At 38.9% G+C, this 18,452-nt stretch overlaps 1 protein-coding gene across 1 annotated transcript in view; it reads right to left on the bottom strand.

The window, feature by feature from the left end:
- AP4S1 (adaptor related protein complex 4 subunit sigma 1) overlaps positions 1 to 18,452 on the bottom strand; it is a 43,660-nt gene that overhangs the window by 16,619 nt on the left and 8,589 nt on the right. The gene's annotated exons all lie outside the window — the stretch shown is intronic.

The raw sequence follows: 18,452 nt of genomic DNA, 5'->3' as shown, positions 1-18,452 counted from the left end.
ATATTCATTCAATTGTTTCATCAATCTTTTTGTTTTGTTTTGTTTCATCAATCTTGTTGGGCGCCAACCATGTGTCAAGTACCAGAAGGAGAATATGGATGAAGAAGTAATGATTTCTGATCTTCAGATCACGACACCTAGCAAAGGTACTGGATAGGTAAACAAATAACAGCAGTACAAGGTGATGAGTTATAACTGGGGCGGGTATACTTCTGTGGTGCACAAAAGGGAGGGACAAGGAGCATCACGGGAAAGTTGGGAATGGCTTCCCAGACAAGGGGCATTTAAGCAAGATCTTGAAGAATGACCCAGAGGGAGAGACTCTGAGGCACAGAAAATAGGGGTATGAAAGCTCTGGAAGTTCACTTTTGTTGCAGGTCAGGGGGCAAGAAGAATGGTCACAGGAAATTGAGCTGCTCGCGTAAGATAAAATTGGCTTTAGAAGTTATGCTAAGGAATATGAAATTTATTCTATGGACAATGGAGACAGGATGTGTAGTGAAGCTCTTCTTTCCTTAGTGTTGAAAGCAGTAGTAACATCAACTATTTGTCAAAGTCCCTGTAACAAGTCCTATAAGGTTCTGTACTGAGCAATTTACATACATTATTTAGTTCTCACAATTTTCTGTGGCAGGGACTTCTGTTATCCCCATTTTAAGGACAAGAAAACTGAATTTTACAGTTGTTAAGCCACCCAGCATACCTGGATTGCTGTATGTCAGGGGTGAGATGCAGGTCAGAGGCCAAGCGCATGCACAGATCCATGACACCCCACTCCTCATCATTCATGCTTGTGGGTTTATTTCAAACTCAGCTGTATTGAATCCCATGTTTGTTATTCTTATACTTAATATAGTTTTTGAAATAATCAATGCAAAAGCGCACAATATTGACCAATGGCCAGTTCTTTCATCATGAGCATCAGAGATGTCTCATAGGCCAATCTTACAATATCATATTAACATTTCGTAATATCTTTGAAAATCAGTGCAAAAGACCAAGGTTAACAATAGTTCTTAAGCGAAATTTTAAAACTTGGAATAATTTTACAGAATAGTTGCAACAGATGATGAGATAATATTTTATATTATTTTTTGCCTTCCTAGCTCATCTCTTATTTCCTAAACCCTATCAGACAGGCAGTTATCTCATAACAATTCCAAACATTACGAGCTGGTTAGAGGCAGATCCAGTCTGGCAAAGCCTGGGGCTGCTGTGTTCATTCGGTGTGCAGAACAGGATGTCATCTAGACCAGCTCAGCTGGGGATTTGACAGCTGTGCCACAGGGGGAGGCCTGTGGTCATTCACTCCCTTTTCCAGGAAGATAAACTCACTACTGTAGGTGGCATTGCAACATACTCTGTGTTATTTAATCGTTTGGCGTTAAGTCCTGCTTTTATCCTCCTTACAAATTACTGCCAGTAAAAATTATGGCAGATGACTAATAAATTAAGATTACCATCCTTTCCTTTATTCCCTTTCAGCAAAGTTATTTTAAAACCATCTTTATGAAAGTTAGAAATGACAATCCTATACCCTAGATTCCAATTGCCAGGTAAAAGAAAAAAATATTGTCTCAAAGGTACTCATGGCCAAACCTTTGCCTTTAAATGCCCTGGTTGCATTAAGTGGTAAAATGAGATGTAAAATGATTCCACTGAGATGCTACACCAAGGGATCAAATTGGTTTCCACCTTACAAGCACAGCATTCCTTCCCACTGACTTCAAGACCAAGGATGACAAACAAGGACGTGCCGAACTGATACTCATTAGGACACAAGTCTTGAAAATAGTAGCTGAAGGCATCTAAAGACTTGAATACAGTGGTTTTTTTTTGCACGCTCATAAACAATTACACAATTTACAACTGTAGGATTACACAGTGGTAATAAAGCAGACAAGCAAAACTGTAAAGTATTTCTATTATAAAATATACAACACCAAAATATACAATGTGGAGACTCAGAGACAGGTACATGTTTGAGAACTGAAGATGAATGACATAAGCACCTATCCTGGTTACTAATTATCAGGGAGGAGGGAGATCAAATAATTATGAAACTGAGGTAGGGCAATAAGAAGGAATATGCTTAGACAAGTGCTGGGAGTGGTCAGGGAGCAGATATGAACTTCCTCTGTTAATATACTCTTTGCATTCAACAACACACGGGCTGGGAAAGATGTCTTGATTGCCAAGAAGTTAGGAGATTCTACACCCAAGAACTTGTGTGAATGTGTGTGAAAAATCAAGGAAGAATAAAAAAACTTTACTAGGGAAGACATTACACAAAGGGTGCTAGGCTGCCTAAAGGCCAAGACTAGGGTGGTGGGTAGATTCACAGTAGAATATAAACAGATCAGTGTCCCAGTCCCCTACATGATGTAAACTTAATGCTTAGAGAAAAGACAGACTGGAAAGACTGAAGTAAGTATTGAATTGGGCACAGTTTTCATACTTCTGATGGTGTATTTCTGGGAGTTAGAACTGGAAGAATCTTTATAGGTTGTCATACCCAAAGATGACAAATAGATTTCAACTTGGGTGCCAACTTTGATTAACTGTACTAACTGCATTGAGCACTGTGTTGGGAAGGATTCCGAAGCTGTTTTCAGGTTCAGAGCAAGACGATGTCATGAATAATTAGTAACGTCAGTTGTGGGTTAGGAAGCAGGGTGTGGCAACATATGCACCTTGTATCTGTCATCTCTGATGTGCACTCCCTTCATTTTGTAGATGGGAAAACTGGTAATCTGAGATGCAGAGTGAAGTCCTGAATTCTGGTCTCTTGACTCATAATGCTGTCCTTAATTTATCACATTGCCTCTGCCTCACTCAGTGTATTAGTGTCATTAATGTCCATTTAAGCTTAATAAGCATCAACTTCAGGTATCTTTGGGAATGATCAACTCAACATTATCTTTTCTAATGCTGCTGCACAATTAATGGAAAATACCAAACAATTCACTGCACAAAAACAGTAGAGTAGGAAGTTTCTGGAAATGAAAATGTTATTTGATGATGGCTAACATCCTTTCTAGCTCTAAATGCTTTCTAGGTACCCCAGAACCATAATATTGTAAAACTCACTCACACACACACACACACACACACACACACACACTCAGGGAATATCAGAATAAAACTTTATTTTTGCCCCATGAAAATGACTGAAATAAAATCCCCCAAGTTACAAAGCCAATTTCCACCAAAAAATGTATAGTACTCGTAAGGTATAATAGTCAAAAGCATGAACTAGGTAGAGCTCGACTGTTTGGCTCTACTACTTATTAGCCCCGTGATCCTGGGAAAATTACTTAATCTTTCTGTACTCAGTCTGAGGTACAATGGGAATAATATTAGTACTGACCTTCTAGGTTGTGAGGAGTAGTTAGTATATGTAACATTCTTAGAACAGTGTTTGGCAGTTGGCATGAATTGAGTGCTATGTAAGTGTTGGCCAATGTCATTACGATAGTACATCACCTCTTCCTCAGACAAGCCTTTCCTGCCTATCCCAATCCCTCTTTCTAACCACAAAAAGTTGGCTATCTTTTCTTTGAACCCATCACTGTATCTTACAAAACCTGTCACCCTAAATAATCGCTATTTGATTACATTCTGAGCTCCCCTACCAGACCAGTGATTTTCACTGTTTTACTGTGATATATTTTACGCTGTGATATATTTTACATTGTGACCCAGTATACAGGTACATACATACTTGAATGGAAGTTTGTAAAACAATACTCGCCCATACTTTGTGTATTGTACTCCAGTATCTTCTATGACCTTTCATTTTGTAAAAAATGCAGTTGTGAGGGGTTTGGATTACACAGATGTATGGATTTTTCAAAACTCACCAAATGTAAATTTTATATAAAAAGAAACTAATATTCTGGTTAACGATATACATGCTGAAGTATTGGGGGGAAATGTACTGATGTCTACAATTTACTTTTTTTGGGGGGGCGGGCAGGCTGTGCTGCCTGGCTTGCAGGATCTCAGTTCCCCAACCAGGGATCAAACCCAGGCCAAGGCAGAGAGAGCTCGGAATCCTAACCACTAGGCCACCAGGGAACTCCCTATAATTTACCTTGAAATGCACGAAAAAAACTAAGATAAATTAATGGATGGGTAGACAGATGGATAGATGGTTAGATATATGATAAAGTAAGTACAGTCGGCCCTCTAGATCTGTGGGTTCCGTATCCACAGATTCAACCAACCATGGATTGAAAATATTTGGGAAAAAAAAATTCCAATATGTTCCTAAAAGCAAAACTTGAATATGCCGTGCACTGGCGACTATTTATATAGCATTTACATTGTATTAGATATTATAGGTAATTTAGAGTTATTTCTAGATTAAGTTATTTTAAAGTATATGGAAGGATATGCGTAGGTTATATGAAAACACTAAGCCATTTTACATAAGGAACTTGAACATTCACCGATTTGGGTATGTGTGGGAACTCTGGAACCAATCCCCCATGGATACTGAGGGATGGATGACTATATAGTAAAAGATTAATGGTAGAATTTAGGTGGTGAGTATATGGGAATTCACTGTGAAATTCTTTTCAACTTTGTAGTATATTTGAAAATCATCACAAAAAAATATTGAGGAAAAATGCTAGTTGTGGCCCACTGATATATGTTTTTTAATTCCATAGATTTTATTTTTTAGAATAGTTTTAGATTTACAGAAAAAATTGCAAGGACAGTATAGAGTGTTCTCATATACTCCACACCCAGTTTCCCCTATTATCAACATCTTAGTATGGTACATATGTTACAATTAATGAATTGATACATTATTATTACCTGAAGTCTATACTTTATTCAGATTTCCTTACATTTTACTGAATGTCCTTTTTCAGTTATAGGATCCCATATTATATTTAATCTTCACATCTCCTTGGTAATATTCTCCTCAGTAATAATATCTCCTCAGTAATATTCCATTGCATATACATATACCACATCTTCTTTATCCATTCATCTGTTGATAGACACGTAGGTTGCTTCCATATCTTGGCAATCATAAATAATGCTGCTATAAACATTGGGGTGCATGTATCTTTTCTAATTAGTGTTTTTATTTCTTTCGGATATATACCTAGGAGTGGAATTGCTGGGTCATATGGTAGTTTTATTTTTAGTTCTTTGAGAACCCTCCATACTGTTTTCCACAGGGACTGCACCAGTTTACATTCTCACCAACAGTGTATGAGAGTTCCCTTTTCTCCACATCCTTGCCAACATTTGTTATTTGTGCTTTTTTTGATGATAGCCATTCTGACAAGTGTGAAGTGATATCTCATTGTGGTTTTGAGTTGCATGTCTCTGACAATTAGCAATGTTGAGCATCTTTTTCTTGTTCCTGTTGGCCATCTGAATGTCTTTTCAGGTCTTCAGTGCATTTTTTAATCAGGTTGTGTATTTTTTTTATTGAGTTGTATGAGCTGTTTATATATTTTGGATATTAACCCCTTATCAGTCATATCATTTGCAAATATTTTCTCCCATTCTGTGGGTTGTCTTTTTGTTTCCTTTGCTGTGCAAAATTTTTAAGTCTAATTAGGTCTCATTTGTTAATTTTTGCTTCTATTTTCTTTGTTTTAGAAAACAGATTCCAAACAATATTGCTACAATTTATGTCAAAGAGCATTCTGCTTATATTTTCCTCCAGGAGTTTTATGGTTTCTGGTCTCAGATTTAGGTCTTTAATCCATTTTGGGTTTATTTTTGTATATGGTGTTAGAGAATGTTCTAATTCAGTGGTCCCCAACCTTTTTGGCACCAGGGACTGGTTTCGTGGAAGTCAATTTTTCCACGGATGGGGCAGGGGGCAGAGACATGGTGGTTCAGGCAGTCATGCAAGAGATGGGGAGTGGCAGATGAAGCTTCGCTCACTCGCCCGCTGCTCACCTCCTGCTGTGCAGCCTGGTTCCTAACAGGCCGTGGCCTGGTTCGGGTCCATGGCCCGGGGGTTGGGGACCCCTGTTCTAATTCATTCTTTTACATGTAGTTGTCCAGTTTTCCCAGCACCACTTACTGAGGAGACTGTCTTTTCTCCATTGTACATTCTTGCCTGGTTTGTCATAGATTAACTGACCACAAATGCATGGGTTTATTTCTGGGATCTATATTTTGGTCCATTGATCTCTATGTCTGTTTTTGTGCTAGTACCATACTGTTCTGATTACTGTAGTTTTATAATATAGTCTGAAGTCAGGAAGTGTGATTCCTCCTGCTCTGTTGTTCTTTCACAAGATTGTTTTGGCAATTCAGGGTCTTTGGTATTTCCATACAAATTTTAAAATTATTTGTTCTAGTTCTGTGAAAAATACCATTGGTATTTTTTAAATATTATTATTATTTTAATTTCTTTGTTTTTTTTTTTTTTTTTTGGCTGCATTGGGTCTTCGTTGCTGTGCACGGGCTTTCTCTAGTTGCGGCAAGCCCACTGGTATTTTTATAGGGATTGCACTGAATCTGTAGATTGCCTTGGGTAGCATGGTCATTTTAACAATATTGCTTCTTCCAATCTAAGAATACAATATATCTTTCTATCTGTTTGTGTCATTTTCATTCATCAGTGTCTGTTAGTTTTCCAAGTACAGGTCTTTTACCTCTTAGGTAGGTTTATTCCTAGGTATTTTAGTCTTTTTGATGTGATGAGAACTGGGTCTTCTTTTTTTTTTTTTTTTGGCCATGCCACATGGCTTGTGGGATTTTAGTTCTCCGACCAGGGATCAAACCCGCACCCTCAGCAGTGAAAACACGGAGTCCTAACCACTGGACTGCCAGGGAATTTTGATGTGATGATAAATGGGATCGTTTCCTTAATGTCTCCTTCTTATAGTTCATTGTTAGTTTATAGAAGTGCAATGGATTTCTGTATATTAATTTTGTATTATGCATAAATGATACGGCCACTTTGGAAAACAATTTGGCAGTTTCTTAAAAAGTTAAAGATGAACTTCCCATATTATCCAGAGATTCTACTTCTAAATATATACCCAAGAGAAATGAAAACATATGTCCACAAAAATAATTTGTCCATGAATGTTCATAGAAGCATTACTCTTAATAGACAAAAAGTAGAAACAAACCAAATGTCCACCAGCTAATGAATGGATTAAAATAAATGGGGTGTATCTACCGACAAGGGAAAACTATTCAACAGCAAATGAGAAGAAAACACTGCCACATGCTACAAAATGGATGAACCTTTAAAACATTATGTTAAGTGAAAGAAGCCAGATGTAAAATACTATTGCACAATTCTATTAATATGAAATGCCCAGAAAAGGCTAATCTATAGAGATAGAAAGCATATTAGTAGTTACCTAGGGCCAGGAGAGAAAGGTTTGGGGGAAAACGGGGATGGGTTTCTTTTTAGGATGATGAAAATCTGCGAACACTGGATTTATTAGCATGGTAATATTTGCACAACTTTGTAAAGTTACTAAAATAGTACATGTACATGTATATTATATAAAGTTCAGAACTACTATAATAAGCATAAAAGGAAGGAATTATACCAAAATGTATTTTGCTTAAATCTGGATGGTAGGATTAGGGGCAATTTTTATTCTATATCCTTACTTTGCTTTCTTTCCCATGTTTTAAGAGATGTCTTACTTCTTGTGTTACACACAAAAAAGTTTGTTTAAAAAATGTTGAGCTGGGCTACCCTGGTGGCACAGTGGTTAAGGATCCGCCTGCCAAAGCAGGGGACACGGGTCCGAGCCCTGGTCCAGGAAAATCTCACGTGCTGTGGAGCAACTAAGCCCGTGTGCCACAACTACTGAGCCTGCGCTCTAGAGCCCATGTTCCTCAACAAGAGAAGCCACCGCAATGAGAAGCCCACACACTACAATTAAGAGTAGTCCCTGCTCGCCACAACTAGAGAAAGCTCGCATGCAGCAACAAAGACCCAACGCAGCCAAAAATAAATAAAAATAAATTTATTAAAAAAAAAGTTGAGCTGCATTATATAATTTTACAAAATTAGCCAACTGAAAAATAAATGTTTACTTTAATAATGAAGCTATTGTTTCATTTATTGTGGCATTTCTAAATGCTATACTTCTGTAAAATATGTACTCTTTTTCAAAATGGATGTGCTGGACTTCCCTGGTGATGCAGTGGTTAAGAATCCACCTGCCAATTCAGGGGACATGGGTTCGATCCCTGGTCTAGGAAGATCCCACATGCTGCGGAGCAACTAAGCCTGTGTGCCACAACTACTGAGCCTGTGCTCTAGAGCCCGAGAGCCACAACTACTGAACCCTTGTGCTGCAACTACTGAAGCCTGCGCACCTAGAGCCCGTGCTCCACAACAAGAGAAGCCACCGCAATGAGAAGCCTGCAACAAAGAGTGGCCACCCCTCGCGGCAACTAGAGAAAGCCTGAACACAGCAACGAAGACCCTACACAGCCTAAAAAAATAAAATAAAATTTCTAAAAAAAAAAAAAAATTGATGTGCTGAGAGCACCTAATCAGTATGGCCTAACTCAGGAAACATGGAACTAGCAAGTGCTTGCCACAGCATGGTGATTCATTCCATAGGCCTCGAAGTTATTTAGCTATTTCTGAATTTCTCCATCCTTAAGTGAGAGGAAATAATACTGGTCATTAGCAGATTTTCATCTAATTTGGATCACCTCCCTCAGAGTTTGTAATATGTTATACACTCTTTTTTTATACACTAAAACAGTTTGTTTCTTTGCTTCAAAATTTACTGGAATTCTGAGATAATTCAGTTTTCTCACCTGTCAACTGGGAATAAAGACAGCTACTTCACAGACTTTCTGTCAGGACAAAAAGAGGTGAAGGAAATGCAAAGCACTCAACAGAGTCCCCCTTTTCCCTCCTCATCCTCCTCCCCAGTGTAGTTTGCACATTCTTCCCAATGGTTTCTTCCTACTGCAGTTCTAAGACTACTGAAATTTGACTTCAAGAAACCCATCACCACGTGCTTTTCTTTCCATCCATTTTCCTCCCTGCTCCCTATCTCTCCCCCTCTCTCTAAATCTCTCTTTTATGATTCAGAATACATTTTTTTTAGTAGCTTCAGCTGACACTTTTACTTTCTGTTAAATCCCTGGGCCACTCAAGAAATATTTCAACCACATTTGACTAATTTTGAATGTGTGCTTTTTTTTAATATAAATTTATTTATTTATTCATTTATTTAATTTTTGGCTGCATTGGGTCTTTGCTGCTTCACGCAGGTTTTCTCTAGTTGCTGAGAGCCGGGGCTACTCTTTGTTGTGCGCAGGCTTCTCATTGTGGTGGCTTCTCTTGTTGTGGAGCACGGGCTCTAGGCGCGCGGGCTTCAGTAGTTGCGGCTTGCGGGCTCTAAAGCGCAGGCTCAGTAGTTGTGGCGCACGGGCTTAGTTGCTCCGCAGCATGTGGGATCTTCCCGGACCAGGGCTCGAACCCGTGTCCCCTGCATTGGCAGGCGGATTCTTAACCACTGCGCCACCAGGGAAGCCCTGAATGTGTGCTATTTTACTTAAATAGTTTTAAAATAATTAAAACATTTAAAAATGTTAAATTCCAAACAAATTAGGATTTGCAGGAATCCTGAAGCTATAACAATTTTGCAGAAAAATTATGAAAGTGCTTTGAGAATAAACCTTAATAGTCTGGTCTACCATTTTTCTAGCAGTATATCTGAAAATTTTCTAATGCTTCATGTTATCCTCAGATCTTGATCTAAAGCCATTTTGGTAAATTGATCAAAAAGTCTCATCAGGACTTCCCTGGTGGCCCACTGGTTAAGACTCCGCACTTCCACTGCAGGGGGAAGAGGTTCGATCCCTGGTCGGGGAACTAAGATCCTGGGTGCCATGAAGCGCAGCCAAAAAAATAGAAAGAAGAGTCTCATCAAATTCTGGTTTAGGATATACAACATAAATCCAAGGGACTTCCCTGGTGGTGCAGTGGATAAGTATCCACCTGCCAATGCAGGGGACACGGGTTCGATCCCTGGTCTGGGAAGATCCCACATGCCGCAGAGCAACAAAGCCCGTGTGCCACAACTACTGAGCCTGCGCTGTAGAGCCCGCAAGCCACAACTACTGAAGCCCGAGTGCCACAACTACTGAAGCTCGTGTGCCTAGAGCCCGTGCTCTGCAACAAGAGAAGCCACCACAATGAGAAGCCCGCACACCACAACGAAGAGTAGGCCCCGCTCGCCACAACTAGAGAAAGCCTGCACGCAGCAACAAAGACCCAACACAGCCAAAAAAATAAAAATTAAGACTTAAAAAAAATATATATATATATATATATAAATCCAAATAAGAATGGTTATTTGTACACCAACATCATTAATCCTTAGGAAAATGCAAATTAAAACCACAAGATACCATTTCACACCCATTTAAAACACATACATAATAATAGCAGAGACAAGCTGGAAGTTTTACCAAAACGGATGGATGTTGTATTTTTGGAGATGTTCAAGTATCAGACTTTCTATCTTAAATAGGGTGCGGGGGCGGGGGTGAACTGAGGAATTCTTAAGGTCTTTACAGCAATATGATTGAAGCAGGGGAGAAAAGCCATATTTCAAAAACTGAGGATGAGGAGTTTATATACTATAAATAGACCATTACATTGTCTGTCCAAAAGTACTTGTTTTATTTTTATTCGTTAGTCATTTATGTGTGTGTGGAGTGGGGGATGGAGGGATTGAGAATAGACTGTCCATTAGTCATTTGCCAAAGAGGTGCTCACTATCAGATCTGGTGGTGGTTGGAGCTGTGCAGTTTAAAGCTACAAAATCTTAAAGGCTGGAGTTCATAGAGTCTGTTCTTATTGTTGTTATCTTACCTTCCACTCTTAGAATAGAAAAGCTGTTTTCGGGTAAGTAACCAGACTCAACCATCCCTTTACTACACACAACGGAGATAATGACAGGTATCTTTCAAAATCAAAATAAAAATTTTTCCTAAAATTGTATTCTTTTTGGTTTTAATGTCAAGGGTAACTTATTTTGAAATTCAAAATAACATTAAAAAGGGGAACTAAATGTTTACTTTGACAAAACATGGGCATGGGCCATTAGTGAAGAAACACTTCTGGTGGTAAACCTTATTCCAAATTGGTTAATTAGCCATACAAATTAAATATTTGTGCTTAGCGACTAAAACTCTTCATTGAAATTTTGGATTAACAAAGACATCTAATATCTTAATTTTATAGAAGAGGAAGCAGGGACCAAGAGATCTAGGGGTCTTATGGACGGGCTCCTCCCAGGACTTGCTATTGTGATGTTACAATGTGTCAATAAGAAAGAACTCCAGCAGAGAAGTAGGATTACTATGTATTACTTCCCTTTCCTATAAAATGGAGTATCAAGTTACCTCTCAGATTGAAAATACTTCAAACAAAATGTTTTGGATTTTGATAAATTTAACTCTGTACTTCTTTTTTTCTTTAATATTTTATTTATTTATTTGTTTTGGCTGTGCTGAGACTTAGCTGCAGTGGCACACAGGATCTTTTAGTTGTGGCATACGGGTTTCTTAGTTGTGGCATGTGAACTCTTAGTTGTGGCATGCATGTGGGATCTAGCTCCCCAACCAGGGATTGAACCCAGGCCCCCTGCACTGGGAGCGCATAGTCTTACCCACTGGAACACCAGGGAAGTCTCAACTCTGTATTTCTTAAATTAGGTTTTGTCAATTCTTGTTGGACATCTGATTTCCAGTGAAAACTGTGAAAGACATACAGAGATAGATTATTCTCATATTTTTTCCCTCTTCTGAAGAGTAGTGATCTCCTAATAGCTTTGCACTAGGACTCAAGTGATAAGCCTGTAAGCACTCTTACAGGGTCAAATACAATGTTACAGATTTTTAAATTCAAATCAAACTAAAGGAATTGAGAATTAAAATTTGATTTGTTAATGGCTCCTATAGTTTTATGTCAAACAAAGAAGAAACAAACAAACAAACCCCAACTGGGATTCAGAGGTATCTCACTTTATACAAAAGTCTATAGACTTCCCTGGTGGTCCAGTGGTTAAGACTCTGCGCTTCCACTGCAGGCGACACAGGTTTGATCCCTGGTTGGGGAACTAAGATCCCACATGCCACATGACCAAAAAAAAAAAAAAAAAAAGTCTATAGAAGTATGAAGTCTATAAAAAAGTTGACTATAAATTAAAATGCAATACCCAAATTATGGAAAATGTTTCTATAAAACCATCACTCCAAGTTTACCGACAATTAACTTGTTTCAACATTATACAGTCTTTTACTTTAGTGTTCACATTACCTGGGGGGAAGAATTAGAACCATGTGGAATTTTTCCAAAAAAATGTGTAAGAAAATAATACTACAGGGGGGTGGAATCAAGATGGTGTACTAGGAGGATGCGGAATTTGCATCTCCTCACAACTAGGGCATCTACCAGGCACCGGTGAGGGACCACAGACACCTAAGAGGATGGGAGGAACCCCCAGCAACCAGGTAGGATGTAGGCCGTGGGGGGAGTGAGGGGGAGGAGAAGTGTTGGCGGGATGGGACTGGCACCCCTGAAGGGCAGCTGGGGGAGGGGAAGGGATCCCACGTCCCAAGGGGAAATTGTGGAACCACTGGGAGGGCAAAGGATCAAAAGGGAGCATGGCCAGGTTTCCCTGCCCACTTGGGCCCCCAGGAACCTGCTGGGATCCCAGGCCTGATCCTCTACCCACCTAGGCACCCTCCAGCTGCGCAGGTCCTGAGGGAGTGGGAGGGTGGGAAGGAGGAGCAAAAGTAAAGTCCAGACCTAATGGGACCGGCACCCCTGAGGGGGGGCTGCGGGAGGGGAGGAGTTCCCACACACAGTGGGACCCATCTATGGTTAGGGGTCCAGAAGCAACCAGGGAGACCCTGGGGGAGACAGTGTGGGAAGGGTGAAAAGGAATGGAAGAGAACGCTGCCAATGCTTTCCCTGTCCACTTAGGCTCTGGGAACCCTGTTGGGCTCCCGGGCCTAATCCTGTGCCCTTGGAGCCTCCCTCCTGCTGTGCAGAGCCCAAGCCCTGCCCCTACACCCAGGGCACTGCCTCCAAACTCCAGAACTCCATACTCCAGAGGCCCTCGTTTCGACATCTACCTCTCCCCTTCTGTGCAGGTCCTAAGCAGAGGCCCTGCCCCACGCTTGAACATAACCCGCCTAGGCCACACCCCACGCTCAAACGTCACCAACCCCGCCTGCCTAGGTCCCGCCCCACCCTAAAACCCGCCCCTGCCTAAGTTCCACACCCTGCCTAAACTCCGCCCCCATAGCCAAGGGTTTTTTTTTCTTCTTTTCTTTTTTCCTCTTTTAGATTGTGGTTCTGTTTTACCTTGTTGATTCATTGTTGTTGATTCTTTTATATTTTTATTTTTCATAATAAATCTTTTATTTTTCTAATTTTATTTTATTCTTTATACTTTGTTATTCTTCTCTCCTTTTGGCTTGTTCCCAACCCTCCTTTTATTTTTTTCTTTTTCTGTTGTGGTTTTATTTTACCTTGTTGCAGTTGTTTCAATTATAGTTTTATTCTTCCTAATACATTTTTATCTTTCTAATTTTATTTTGTTTTAAATTCTTTGATATTGTACTGCTCCTTTTTTTCTTTCTTTCTTCCTTCCTTTTTTTTTTTTTTTTTTTTGCTGTGCCACAAGACTTGTGGGATCATGGTTCCCAGGCTGGAGGTTGGGCCCAAGCTCCTGTAGTAGGAGCTCCAAGTCCAAATTGCTGGACTAACAGAGAACATCAAACCCCAGGGAATATCAATCAGAGTGATGACTCCCATAGGTCCTCATCTCAGCACCAAGACCCAGCTCTATTCAACTGCCTGTAAACTCCAGTGCTGGACGTCTCAGGCCAAACAACCAGTAAAACAGGAAAAGAGCACCACCCATAAAAAAAAAAAAAAAATGAAACGACAAAAAAAAATGTTACAGATAAAGGAGCAAGGTAAAAAGCTACAAGACCAAATAAATGAAGACAAGATAGGCAACCTACCTGAAAAAGAACTCACAGTAATGATACTAAAGATGATCCAAAATCTTGGACACAGAATGGAGAAAATACAAGAAACATTTAACAAGGATCTAGAAGAACTACAGAGCAAACAAACAGTGATGAACAACACAATTACTTCAATTAAAAATACCCTAGAAGGAATCAATAACAGAGTAACTGAGGCAGAAGAATGGATAAGTGAGCTGGAAGATAAAATGGTGGAAATAACTGCCAGGGAGCAGAATAAAGAAAAAAGAATGAGAAGAATTGAGAACAGTCTCAGAGACCTCTGGAACAACATTAAACGCACCAACATTCGAATTATAGGGGTCCCAGAAGAAGAAGAGAAAAAGAAAGGGTCTGAAAAAATATTTGAAAAGATTACAGTCGAAAACTTCTCTAACAAGGGAAATGAAAATAGTCAATCAAGTCCAGGAAGCACAGAGAGTACCATACAGGATAAACACAAAGAGAAACACGCCAAGACACATATGAATCACACTATCAAAAATTAAATACAAAGAAAAAAAATATTAAAAGCCACAAGAGAAAAGCAACAAATAACATACAAGGGAAGCTCCATAAGGTTAACAGCTGATCTTTCAGCAGAAACTCTGCAAGCCAGAAGGAAGTGGCAGGACATATTTAAAGTGATGAAAGGAAAAAGCCTACAACCAAGATTACTCTACCCAGCAAGGATCTCATTTAGATTCGATGGAGAAATTAAAACCTTTACAGATAAGCAAAAGTTAAAGGAATTCAGCACCACCAAACCAGCTTTACAACAAACGCTAAAGGAACTTCTCTGGCAGGAAACACAAGAGAAGGAAAAGACCTACAAAAACAAACCCAAAGCAATTAAGAAAATGGTAATAGGAACATACAAATCTATAATTACCTTAAATGTAAATGGATTAAATGCTCCAACCAAAAGACATAGACTGGCTGAATGGATACAAAACCAAGACCCGTATATATGCTGTCTACAAGAGACCCACTTCAGACCTAGGGACACATACAGACTGAAAATGGAGGGATGGAAAAAGATACTCCATGCAGATGAAAATCAAAAGAAAGCTGGAGTAGCAATACTCATATCAGACAAAATAGACTTTAAAATAAAGACTATTTATTACAAGAGAAAAAGAAGGACACTACATAAGGATCAAGGGAGCAATCCAAGAAGAAGATATAACAATCATAAATATTTATGCACCCAACATTGAGCACCTCAGTATATAAGGCAAATGCTAACAACCATAAAAGGGGAAATCGACAGTAATACAATAATACTAGGGGACTTTAACACCCCACTTTCACCAGTGGACAGATCATCCAAAATGAAAATAAATAAGGAAACAAAAACTTTAAATGACACATTAAACAAGATGGACTTAATTGATATTTACAGGACATTCCATCCAAAAACAGATACATTTTCTTCTCAAGTGCTCATGGAATATTCTTCAGGATAGACCATATCTTAGGTCACAAATCAAGCCTTGGTAAATTTAAGAAAATTGAAATCATATCAAGTATCTTTTCCAACCATAACACTATGGGACTAGATATCAATTACAGGAAAAGAACTGTAAAAAATACAAACACATAGAGGCTAAACAATACGCTACTTAATAACCAAGAGATCACTGAAGAAATCAAAGAGGAAATCCAAAAATACCTAGAAACAAATGACAATGAAAAGATGACAACCCAAAACCAATGGGATGCAGCAAAAGCAGTTCTAAGAGGGAAGTTTATAGCAATACAATCCAACCTCAAGAAACAAGAAAAACCTCAAATAAACAACCTAACCTTACACCTAAAGCAATTAGAGAAAGAAGAATAAAAAAACCCCAAAGTTAGCAGAAGGAAAGAAATCATAAAGATCAGATCAGAAATAAATAAAAAAGAAATGAAGGAAATGATAGCAAAGATCAATAAAACTAAAAGCTGGTTCTTTGAGAAGATAAACAAAATTGATAAACCATCAGCCAAGCTCATCAAGAAAAAAGGGAAGAAGACTCAAATCAATAGAATTAGAAATGAAAAAGGAGAAGTAACAACTGACACTGCAGAAATACAAAGGATCATGAGAGATTACTACAAGCAACTCTATGCCAATAAAATGGACAACCTGGAAGAAATGGACAAATTCTTAGAAAAGCACAACCTTCCAAGACTGAACCAGGACGAAACAGAAAATATAAACAAGACCAATCACAAGCACTGAAATTGAAACCGTGATTAAAAATCTTCCAATGGGGGCTTCCCTGGTGGCGCAGTGGTTGAGAATCCGCCTGCCAATGAAGGGGACACGGGTCCATGCACCGGTCTGGGAAGATCCCACATGCCATGGAGCGGCTGGGCCTGTGAGCCATGGCCGCTGAGCCTGCGCATCCGGAGCCTGTGCTCTGCAATGGGAGAGGCCACAACAGTGAGAGGCCCGCGTACTGCAAAACAAAACAAAACAAAAACAACAACAACAACAAAAAACTTCCAACAAACAAAAGCCCAGGACCAGGAGGCTTCACAGGTGAATTCTATCACACATTTACAGAAGAGCTAACACCTATCTTTCTCAAATTCTTCCAAAATATAGCAGAGGGAGGAACACTCCCAAACTCATACTATGAGGCCACAATCACTCTGATACCAAGACCAGGCAAAGATGTCACAAAAAAGAAAACTGCAGGCCAATATCTCTGATGAACATAGATGCAAAAATCCTCAACAAAATACTAGCAAACAGAATCCAACAACACATTAAAAGGATCATACACCATGATCAACTAGGGTTTATCCCAGGAATACAAGGATTCTTCAATATATGCAAATCAATCAATGTGATATACCATATTAACAAACTGAAGGATAAAAACCATATGATAGTCTCAATAGATGCAGAAAAAGCTTTTGACAAAATTCAACATCCATTTATGATAAAAACCCTGCAGAAAGTAGGCATAGAGGGAACAAGACAAGGTTGCCCATTCTCACCACTATTATTCAACATAGTTTTGGAATTTTTAGCTGCAGCAATCAGAGAAGGAAAAGAAACAAAAGGAATCGAAATCGGAAAAGAAGTAAAACTGTCACTGTTTTCAGATGACATGATACTATACATAGAGAATCCTAAAGATGCTACCAGAAAACTCCTAGAGCTAATCAATGAATTTGGTAGAGTAGCAGGATACAAAATTAATGCACAGAAATATCTTGCATTCCTATACACTAATGATGAAAAATCTAAAAGAGAAATTAAGAAAACACTGCCATTTACCACTGAAACAAAAAGAATAAAATACCTAGGAATAAACCTGCCCAAGGAGACAAATACCTGTATGCAGAAAACTGTAAGACACTGATGAAAGAAATTAAAGATGATACAAACAGATGGAGTGATATACCATGCTCTTGGATTGGAAGAACCAACATTGTGAAAATGACTATACTACCCAAAGCAATCTACAGATTCAGTGCAATCCCTATCAAACGATCAATGGCATTTTTCACAGAACCAGAACAAAAAATTTCACAATTTGTGTGGAAACACAAAAGACCCCAAATAGCCAAAGCAATCTTGAGAAAGAAAAATGGAGCTGGAGGAATCAGGCTCGCAGACTTCAGATTATACTACAAAGCTACAGTAATCAAGACAGTATGGTATTGGCACAAAATCAGAAATATAGATCAATGGAACAGGATAGAAAGCCCAGAGATAAACCCACATACATACGGTCACCTTATCTTTGATAAAGGAGGCAAGCATATACAATGGAGAAAATACAGCCTCTTCAATAAGTGGTGCTGGGAAAACTGGACAGCTACATGTAAAAGAATGAAATTAGAACACTCCCTAACACCATACACAAAAATAAATTCAAAATGGATTGAAGACCTAAATGTAAGGCCAGACACCATAAAACTCTTAGAGAAAAACATAGGCAGAATACTCTATGACATAAATCACAGCAAGATCCTTTTTGACCCACCTCCTAGAGAAATGGAAATATAAACAAAAAGAAACAAATGGGACCTAATGAAACTTAAAAGCTTTTGCACAGCAAAGGAAAACATAAACAAGATGAAAAGACAACCCTCAGAATGGGAGAAAATATTTGCAAAGGAAGCAACTGACAAAGGATTAATCTCCAAAATACACAAGCAGCTCATGCAGCTCAATATCAAAAAAACAAAGAACCCAATCCAAAAATGGGCAGAAGACCTAAACAGACATTTCTCCAAAGAACATATACAGATTGCCAGCAAACACATGAAAGGATGCTCAACATCACTAATCATTAGAGAAATGCATATCAAAACTACAGTGAGGTATCACCTCACACCAGTCAGAATGGTCATCATGAAAAAATCTACAAACGATAAATGCTGGAGAGGGTGTGGAGAAAAGGGAACCCTCTTGC

Source organism: Hyperoodon ampullatus (genome assembly GCF_949752795.1).
Source record: "Hyperoodon ampullatus genome assembly, chromosome: 3".
NCBI classification, from domain to species: Eukaryota; Metazoa; Chordata; class Mammalia; order Artiodactyla; family Ziphiidae; genus Hyperoodon; species Hyperoodon ampullatus.
This window is presented reverse-complemented; position numbering and strand designations above follow the sequence as displayed.